We start from the raw sequence: 10,114 nt of genomic DNA on the forward strand, positions 1-10,114 counted from the left end.
ATGGAATTCTATTCAAGTGAATCTATAACCTAGACACCTAGTGTAGAACAAATATTTAAAAATAATAACTGTACATATGAGTAAAACTAAAAGTAAAAGGGAAATTGGTTAAAAGGAGAAAAAAAGATCCGCGCTTCGCTGCAGGGTGGTTTTAATCGGTTAATCGAAGGAAGCGGTCTTTGTCGTTTGATGGTCAGTTAAATTGTAAAAAAAATTAAATGGAGGCAAAGGAAGGGAAAAAGAGGAGGGAAAATGACCCGCATATCACGGTAAGAAATGTTTTGTAGCAATACATCGTTTCGCTATATATATATATATATATATATATATATATATATATATATATATTAAATACTGTCTCGGTATTGCAGTACGCATATCGAGATTTGGTACAAATATGGACTGTCGTTATTGCGCTTTAAATTGTCATTATTGCGCTTTAAATTGCTCAGATAACCGAGACCCACATTGCATCCGGACATGTGTAAAATCTCCAAATCCACTTGAAAAGCAACGCAGAATTAAATGTTCGGAGGCTATCAATATCTAAACCACCACATTCACGGGAGGCCGTCATTTGTTCCCACCGAATCCAATGTATCTTTGATTCGTTATCGGAAACTCCCCAAAAAAATCTAGCACAAAGACTCTCAAATTTATCAATGACCGTTTCGGGACATTTATAAAGAGAAAATTGATAAATGCCTAAACTCCCAAATACCGCCTTTATAAGTGTTAAACGTCCTCCGATTGACAGTAAATTCACCTTCCATGTTGAAAGTTTTTTCGAATAACAACTCACCAAATCATCCTAATTTAAAACACGGGTCATAGAACCGCCTACCTTCAAACCCAAATAGTCAAAAGACAATGAGCCCTTACTACAACCTGATTGCCTCAACATTAGATCTAGCTCAGGATCAGTAACTTCCATGCCAAAAATTCATGACTTTGACATATTAATACGTAAACCTGATAAACCATGAAATTCATTTAAAACTTGAAGCAATGAATCCATATTCGATATGCTCCATTTTGACAGAAAAATAGCATCGTCCGCGCAAAACAAATGAGAAATATTAACCGGAGTATGACCGATATCAGCCCCGTCAATTCTACTAGCTGATACACTTTGTTGAATCAATAAATGTAATCCTTCCATAACTATTAAAAACAAAAAAGAGGTCAACATGTCACTTTGCCAATCCTCTTTGAATCTCGAATTTGTTTGTTGGGCTTCTGTTAATTAATATCGATGTATGTGCGGAGTGAAGGCATATCTTGATCCTCGACCGCCACACCATACCAAAACCCAACTTTTCTAGCATAAAATCCAAGAAGTTCCAACTAACGGAGTCATATTCCTTTTCTAAATCAACTTTAAAAATCAGCAGTTGTTTATTCTTCTTATACTAATTGATAACTTCATTTAAAATCAATGGTCTATCCAAGATTTGCCTACTTGAAATAAAAGTTGATTGCTCCTTTGATATTACATTGTCAAGCACTTTGATTAATCTGTTGGTTAACACCTTCGATATAACTTTATAAACAACACCAACCAAAGAAATCGACATGCAATCTTTAATGAAAGTAGGGTTGGATACTTTCGGTATCAGCGTTATACATACCGATGAAGATCCCTTTGGCATCCTTTAATCATGAAAAGCAACAAAAATCGCCTCACATAATATGTTTTCAATATATTCCAGAATTTTTTGATGAAAGCAAGATTAAAATCGTTAGGGCCCGAAGCTTTCCCACAATCCCAAACCGCATCCCGAATCTCAAAGTCTGTCACCATTACTTCAATCGTCGAGGCCTTATCTTCATTAATATCAATTGTAGTATAAATCTTGGTGGAGACCAAACCAACTGATCATGCGCAAATTTAGACCTATAGAACTCTAAAAATTCAGCCTTAATGACCGTGGGATCAGTGATCCAATTTCCAATTTACTGTAATACCCTGCACCATTTGATTGTATCTTCTTTGTTTCAAGATCCCATGAAAAAACTTGGTATTTTCGTCTCCTTCAGCGTCTCATTTATGTGACGACCCGGAAATTTCCGACCAAACTTAAACTTTAATCTTATATGGTTTCGACACGATAAGCAAAGTCTGTAATGGTGAGTCTCGAAAATTTTGGAACTATGCTCATATAACCAATTATCCTCTGACTGTGCCCGATGATTCACGAACAATTGTTTGTAAATAAATATGTATATATATATATATATATATATATATACATATACATATATATACATATAAATATATATGATTGAGGTACAAAATTACTGATTGTATGAATACTATTATATATATAAATATTAAATATTCAATGTATGCTATTATATATATATATAATGATATTACATAACTAATAAAAAGTAATATTAATATATGTAATTACAAGTTAAAATATAATTATTATATTTACTTTCATTAAAATATAAATATTAATATTAGTATTAATATCAGTATTATTAATATTATTAAAATGATAATACATAGATATAAAATTGATACATGTAATTTGTTACATTATTATTATTGTTATTTTAGAATTATTATATTTTTATAATTATCATTATTATTATAAAGAATACAAAATTATTATTATTATCATAAATAATACATCTTTATAACTATTATTATCAGTATTATTATTATTATTTCTTATTATTATTATTAATATTAATAGTATTATTATTATTAATAAATTTATAATTATTATTATCAATAAATATAATATAACTGTAATTATAACGTGGAATTGATTAACATCACCATTGAAATTTTTTTTCCTGCATCTGATGGGTTATATGTCGAATCCTGTTGTGAATACATACAAATTCAGCTTAACATCAAAATCTGCTTAACATTTTGTTTTTGTTTTTATTGTTTGTATTCTTCTCCTACTTTATCATTCCTGTCGATACCATTTATCTACAAAACAAACGAGTGCAACCTGTTTTCCTCACAATCATTCAGTCTTTAATCTTCATTATCAGTCACAACAACCCACTACGGAAATTCATAAATTAAATCAAGAATAAAAAAATAAAAAAAGAGGTCGACAGCTCTGTTTTGGTTCATTTAATTCAAAAACTCGATTTCGAAACCATTTCAAAAACTATAAACGCATAAGTGTTAAGATTACTTTACTTGAACTACCTGTAAAGTTTCATATTCTAATTTATTTTATTGAATTCAAATTCTTGAGTCAAAGGTTCGAATAAAAAAAAAGTCAACGTTTGTTCTTCAACCAAATTCGAATTCCCTGTTATGTTTTAAGGTAAATTAACGATTCCATTAGTTTCTATATATGTTTAGCAAACTATTTCGTGTTATAATCTTTATCAATAACGTATTCAAAATCGAAAATCATTATTTTTTGTGTGTTTATGTTCGCTGCACAGCAGCTTTCTTGAAATGTCCCGTTCTTATTAATTAAAAATGTTCCATATTAATTGATTTCGTTGCGAGGTTTTGACCTCTATATGAGACGTTTTTCAAAGACTGCATTCATTTTAAAACAAACCATAACCTTTATTTCATCAATAAAGGTTTAAAAAGCTTTACGTAGATTATCAAATAATGATAATCTAAAATATCCTGTTTACACACGACCATTACATAATGGTTTACAATACAAATATGTACAACAAAATAAGTTTCTTGAATGCAGTTTTTACACAACATCATACAAGCATGGACTCCAAATCTCGTCCTTATTTAAGTATGCGACAGCGGAAGCTCTTAATAATCACCTGAGAATAAACATGTTTAAAACGTCAACAAAAATGTTGGTGAGTTATAGGTTTAACCTATATATATCAAATCATAATAATAGACCACAAGATTTCATATTTCAATACACATCCCATACATAGAGATAAAAATCTTTCATATGGTGAACACCTGGTAACGGACATTAACAAGATGCATATATAAGAATATCCCCATCATTCCGGGACACCCTTCGGATATGATATAAATTTCGAAGTACTAAAGCATCCGGTACTTTGGATGGGGTTTGTTAGGCCCAATAGATCTATCTTTAGGATTCGCGTCAATTAGGGTGTCTGTTCCCTAATTCTTAGATTACCAGACTTAATAAAAAGGGGCATATTCGATTTCGATAATTCAACCATAGAATGTAGTTTCACGTACTTGTGTCTATTTTGTAAATCATTTATAAAACGTGCATGTATTCTCATCCCAAAAATATTAGATTTTAAAAATGGGACTATAACTCACTTTCACAGATTTTTACTTCGTCGGGAAGTAAGACTTGGCCACTGGTTGATTCACGAACCTATAACAATATATACATATATATTAAAGTATGTTCAAAATATATTTACAACACTTTTAATATATTTTGATGTTTTAAGTTTATTAAGTCAGCTGTCCTCGTTAGTAACCTACAACTAGTTGTCCACAGTTAGATGTACAGAAATAAATCAATAAATATTATCTTGAATCAATCCACGACCCAGTGTATACGTATCTCAGTATTGATCACAACTCAAACTATATATATTTTGGAATCAACCTCAACCCTGTATAGCTAACTCCAACATTCACATATAGAGTGTCTATGGTTGTTCCGAAATATATATAGATGTGTCGACATGATAGGTCGAAACATTGTATACGTGTCTATGGTATCTCAAGATTACATAATATACAATACAAGTTGATTAAGTTATGGTTGGAATAGATTTGTTACCAATTTTCACGTAGCTAAAATGAGAAAAATTATCCAATCTTGTTTTACCCATAACTTCTTCATTTTAAATCCGTTTTGAATGAATCAAATTGCTATGGTTTCATATTGAACTGTATTTTATGAATCTAAACAGAAAAAGTATAGGTTTATAGTCGGAAAAATAAGTTACAAGTCGTTTTTTGTAAAGGTAGTCATTTCAGTCGAAAGAACGACGTCTAGATGACCATTTTAGAAAACATACTTCCACTTTGAGTTTAACCATAATTTTTGGATATAGTTTCATGTTCATAATAAAAATCATTTTCTCAGAATAACAACTTTTAAATCAAAGTTTATCATAGTTTTTAATTAACTAACCCAAAACAGCCCGCGGTGTTACTACGACGGCGTAAATCCGGTTTTACGGTGTTTTTCGTGTTTCCAGGTTTTAAATCATTAAGTTAGCATATCATATAGATATAGAACATGTGTTTAGTTAATTTTAAAAGTCAAGTTAGAAGGATTAACTTTTGTTTGCGAACAAGTTTAGAATTAACTAAACTATGTTCTAGTGATTACGAGTTTAAACCTTCGAATAAGATAGTTTTATATATATGAATCGAATGATGTTATGAACATCATTACTACCTCAAGTTTAGTAGGTAAACCTACTGGAAGTGACAAGAAATGATCTAGCTTCAAAGGATCTTGGATGGCTTGAAAGTTCTTGAAGTAGGATCATGACACAAAAACAAGTTCAAGTAAGATTTTTGCTCGAATTAAGATAGTTTATAGTTATAGAAATTGAATCAAAGTTTGAATATGAATATTACCTTGAATAAGAAAGATAACCTACTGTATATAACAAAGGTTTCTTGATCTTATATGATTACTTGGAATGGATTAGAAAGCTTGGAAGTAAATTAGTAAACTTGAAGGGATTTTTGAAGTATTCTTGAAGTGTTCTTCCTATGATGATTATAGCTTGATTCTTGAAGTGATTTTTGATGAAGATGATGATTAACTACTGGAAAAATACGTTCATAATAGTGTGGGTGTGTTGAGAGAGAATTAGAAAGAGATTTGGAAGTGAAATGGAGTGAATGATGAGTGTTAATTGGTGAGTGGTGAGTGGGGTTAAAAGGAGTTCTAGTTAGTTGACTAGCTCATGGTAGAAGTTAAAATTGATTAGTCATACATGACATAATCAAGAGTGGAATCCCATGCTAGTTCCTATTGGTATATACCCATAGTAAGTACGTTTTGAAGCTGTGTATAATACGGGTAAGAATACGACTAGAATTCTTGATGAAAGAAAAGAATGGGAAAGTAACTGTAACCATTTTCGTTAAGTATGAGTGTTTTGATATATGTCTTGAAGTCTTCCAAAAGTATTTTAATACATCTAAATACACTACATGTATATACATTTTAACGGAGTCGTTAAGTCATCGTTAGTCGTTACATGTAAGTGTTGTTTTGAAACCTTTAAGTTAACGATCTCAATTAATATTGTTAACCCATTGTTTATTATATCTAATGAGATGTTAAATTATTATATTATCATGATATTATGATATATTAATATATCTTAATATGATATATATACATTTAAATGTCGTTACAACGATAATCTTTACATATATGTCTCGTTTCGAAATCCTTAAGTTAGTAGTCTTGTTTATATGTATATAACTCATTGTTAATATACTTATGGAGATACTTACTTATCATAATCTCATGTTAACCATATGTATATCCATATATATATCATCATGTCGTTTTTACAAGTTTTAACGTTCGTGAATCGCCGGTCAACTTGGGTGGTCAATTGTCTATATGAAACATATTTCAATTAATCAAGTCTTAACAAGTTTGATTGCTTAACATGTTGGAAATATTTAATCATGTAAATATAAATCTCAATTAATATATATAAACATGGAAAAGTTCGGGTCACTACAGTACCTACCCGTTAAATAAATTTCGTCCCGAAATTTTAAGCTGTTGAAGGTGTTGACGAATCATCTGGAAATAGATGCGGGTATTTCTTCTTCATCTGATCTTCACGCTCCCAGGTGAACTCGGGTCCTCTACGAGCATTCCATCGAACCTTAATAATTGGTATCTTGTTTTGCTTAAGTCTTTTAACCTCACGATCCATTATTTCGACGGGTTCTTCGATGAATTGAAGTTTTTCGTTGATTTGGATTTCATCTAACGGAATAGTGAGATCTTCTTTAGCAAAACATTTCTTCAAATTCGAGACGTGGAAAGTGTTATGTACAGTCGCGAGTTGTTGAGGTAATTCAAGTCGGTAAGCTACTGGTCCGACACGATCAATAATCTTGAATGGTCCAATATACCTTGGATTTAATTTCCCTCGTTTACCAAATCGAACAACGCCTTTCCAAGGTGCAACTTTAAGCATGACCATCTCTCCAATTTCAAATTCTATATCTTTTCTTTTAATGTCAGCGTAGCTCTTTTGTCGACTTTGGGCGATTTTCAACCGTTGTTGAATTTGGATGATCTTCTCGGTAGTTTCTTGTATAATCTCCGGACCCGTAATCTGTCTATCCCCCACTTCACTCCAACAAATCGGAGACCTACACTTTCTACCATAAAGTGCTTCAAACGGCGCCATCTCAATGCTTGAATGGTAGCTGTTGTTGTAGGAAAATTCTGCTAATGGTAGATGTCGATCCCAACTGTTTCCGAAATCAATAACACATGCTCGTAGCATGTCTTCAAGCGTTTGTATCGTCCTTTCGCTCTGCCCATCAGTTTGTGGATGATAGGCAGTACTCATGTCTAGACGAGTTCCTAATGCTTGCTGTAATGTCTGCCAGAATCTTGAAATAAATCTGCCATCCCTATCAGAGATAATAGAGATTGGTATTCCATGTCTGGAGACGACTTCCTTCAAATACAGTCGTGCTAACTTCTCCATCTTGTCATCTTCTCTTATTGGTAGGAAGTGTGCTGATTTGGTGAGACGATCAACTATTACCCAAATAGTATCAAAACCACTTGCAGTCCTTGGCAATTTAGTGATGAAATCCATGGTAATGTTTTCCCATTTCCATTCCGGGATTTCGGGTTGTTGAAGTAGACCTGATGGTTTCTGATGCTCAGCTTTGACCTTAGAACACGTCAAACATTCTCCTACGTATTTAGCAACATCGGCTTTCATACCCGGCCACCAAAAATGTTTCTTGAGATCCTTGTACATCTTCCCCGTTCCAGGATGTATTGAGTATCTGGTTTTATGAGCTTCTCTAAGTACCATTTCTCTCATATCTCCAAATTTTGGTACCCAAATCCTTTCAGCCCTATACCGGGTTCCGTCTTCCTGAATGTTAAGATGCTTCTCCGATCCTTTGGGTATTTCATCCTTTAAATTTACCTCTTTTAAAACTCCTTGTTGCGCCTCCTTTATTTGAGTAGTAAGGTTATTATGAATCATTATATTCATAGATTTTACTCGAATGGGTTCTTTGTCCTTCCTGCTCAAGGCATCGGCTACCACATTTGCCTTCCCCGGGTGGTAACGAATCTCAAAGTCGTAATCATTCAATAATTCAATCCACCTACGCTGCCTCATATTTAGTTGTTTCTGATTAAATATGTGTTGAAGACTTTTGTGGTCGGTATATATAATACTTTTGACCCCATATAAGTAGTGCCTCCAAGTCTTTAATGCAAAAACAACTGCGCCTAATTCCAAATCATGCGTCGTATAATTTTGTTCATGAATCTTCAATTGTCTAGACGCATAAGCAATCACCTTCGTTCGTTGCATTAATACACAACCGAGACCTTGCTTTGATGCGTCACAATAAATCACAAAATCATCATTACCTTCAGGCAATGACAATATAGGTGCCGTAGTTAGCTTTTTCTTCAATAACTGAAACGCTTTCTCTTGTTCATCATTCCATTCAAATTTCTTCCCTTTAAGCGTTAATGCAGTCAAGGGTTTTGCTATTCTGGAAAAGTCTTGGATGAACCTTCTGTAGTAACCAGCTAGTCCTAAAAACTGGCGTATGTGTTTCGGAGTTTTCGGGGTTTCCCACTTTTCAACAGTTTCTATCTTTGCCGGATCCACCTTAATACCTTCTTTGTTCACTATGTGACCGAGGAATTGAACTTCTTCCAACCAAAATGCACACTTTGAAAACTTAGCGTACAATTCTTCCTTCCTCAATACTTCTAACACCTTTCTCAAATGTTCACCTTGTTCTTGGTCATTCTTTGAGTAAATAAGTATGTCATCAATGAAAACAATGACAAACTTGTCAAGGTATGGTCCACACACTCGGTTCATAAGGTCCATGAACACAGCTGGTGCATTAGTTAAACCAAACGGCATGACCATAAACTCGTAATGACCGTAACGTGTTCTGAAAGCAGTCTTTGGAATATCATCTTCTTTCACCCGCATTTGATGATACCCGGAACGTAAGTCAATCTTTGAATAAACAGACGAGCCTTGTAGTTGATCAAATAAGTCGTCGATTCTCGGTAGTGGGTAGCGGTTCTTGATGGTAAGTTTGTTCAACTCTCGGTAGTCGATACACAACCTGAATGTACCATCTTTCTTCTTGACAAACAAAACAGGAGCTCCCCACGGTGATGTGCTTAGTCGAATGAAACCACGCTCTAAAAGTTCTTGTAATTGGCTTTGCAGTTCTTTCATCTCGCTGGGTGCGAGTCTGTAAGGAGCACGAGCTATTGGTGCATCTCCTGGTACAAGATCTATTTGAAATTCAACGGATCGATGTGGGGGTAATCCCGGTAATTCTTTCAGAAATACATCGGGAAATTCTTTCACAATGGGAACATCATTGATGCTCTTTTCTTCAGTTTGTACTTTCTCGACGTGTGCTAGAACAGCATAGCAACCTTTTCTTATTAGTTTTTGTGCCTTCAAATTACTAATAAGATGTAGCTTCGTGTTGCCCTTTTCTCCGTACACCATTAAGGGTTTTCCTTTTTCTCGTATAATGCGAATTGCATTTTTGTAACAAACGATCTCTGCTTTCACTTCTTTCAACCAGTCCATACCGATTATCACATCAAAACTCCCTAACTCTACTGGTATCAAATCAATCTTAAATGTTTCGCTAACCAGTTTAATTTCTCGATTCCGACATATATTATCTGCTGAAATTAATTTACCATTTGCTAATTCGAGTAAAAATTTACTATCCAAAGGCGTCAATGGACAACTTAATTTAGCACAAAAATCTCTACTCATATAGCTTCTATCCGCACCCGAATCAAATAAAACGTAAGCAGATTTATTGTCAATAAGAAATGTACCCGTAACAAGCTCCGGGTCTTCATGTGCCTCTGCCGCATTAATATTGAAAACTCTTCCGCGGCCT

The sequence above is a fragment of the Rutidosis leptorrhynchoides genome, chromosome 1, assembly GCF_046630445.1.
Source record: "Rutidosis leptorrhynchoides isolate AG116_Rl617_1_P2 chromosome 1, CSIRO_AGI_Rlap_v1, whole genome shotgun sequence".
Lineage (NCBI taxonomy): Eukaryota > Viridiplantae > Streptophyta > Magnoliopsida > Asterales > Asteraceae > Rutidosis > Rutidosis leptorrhynchoides.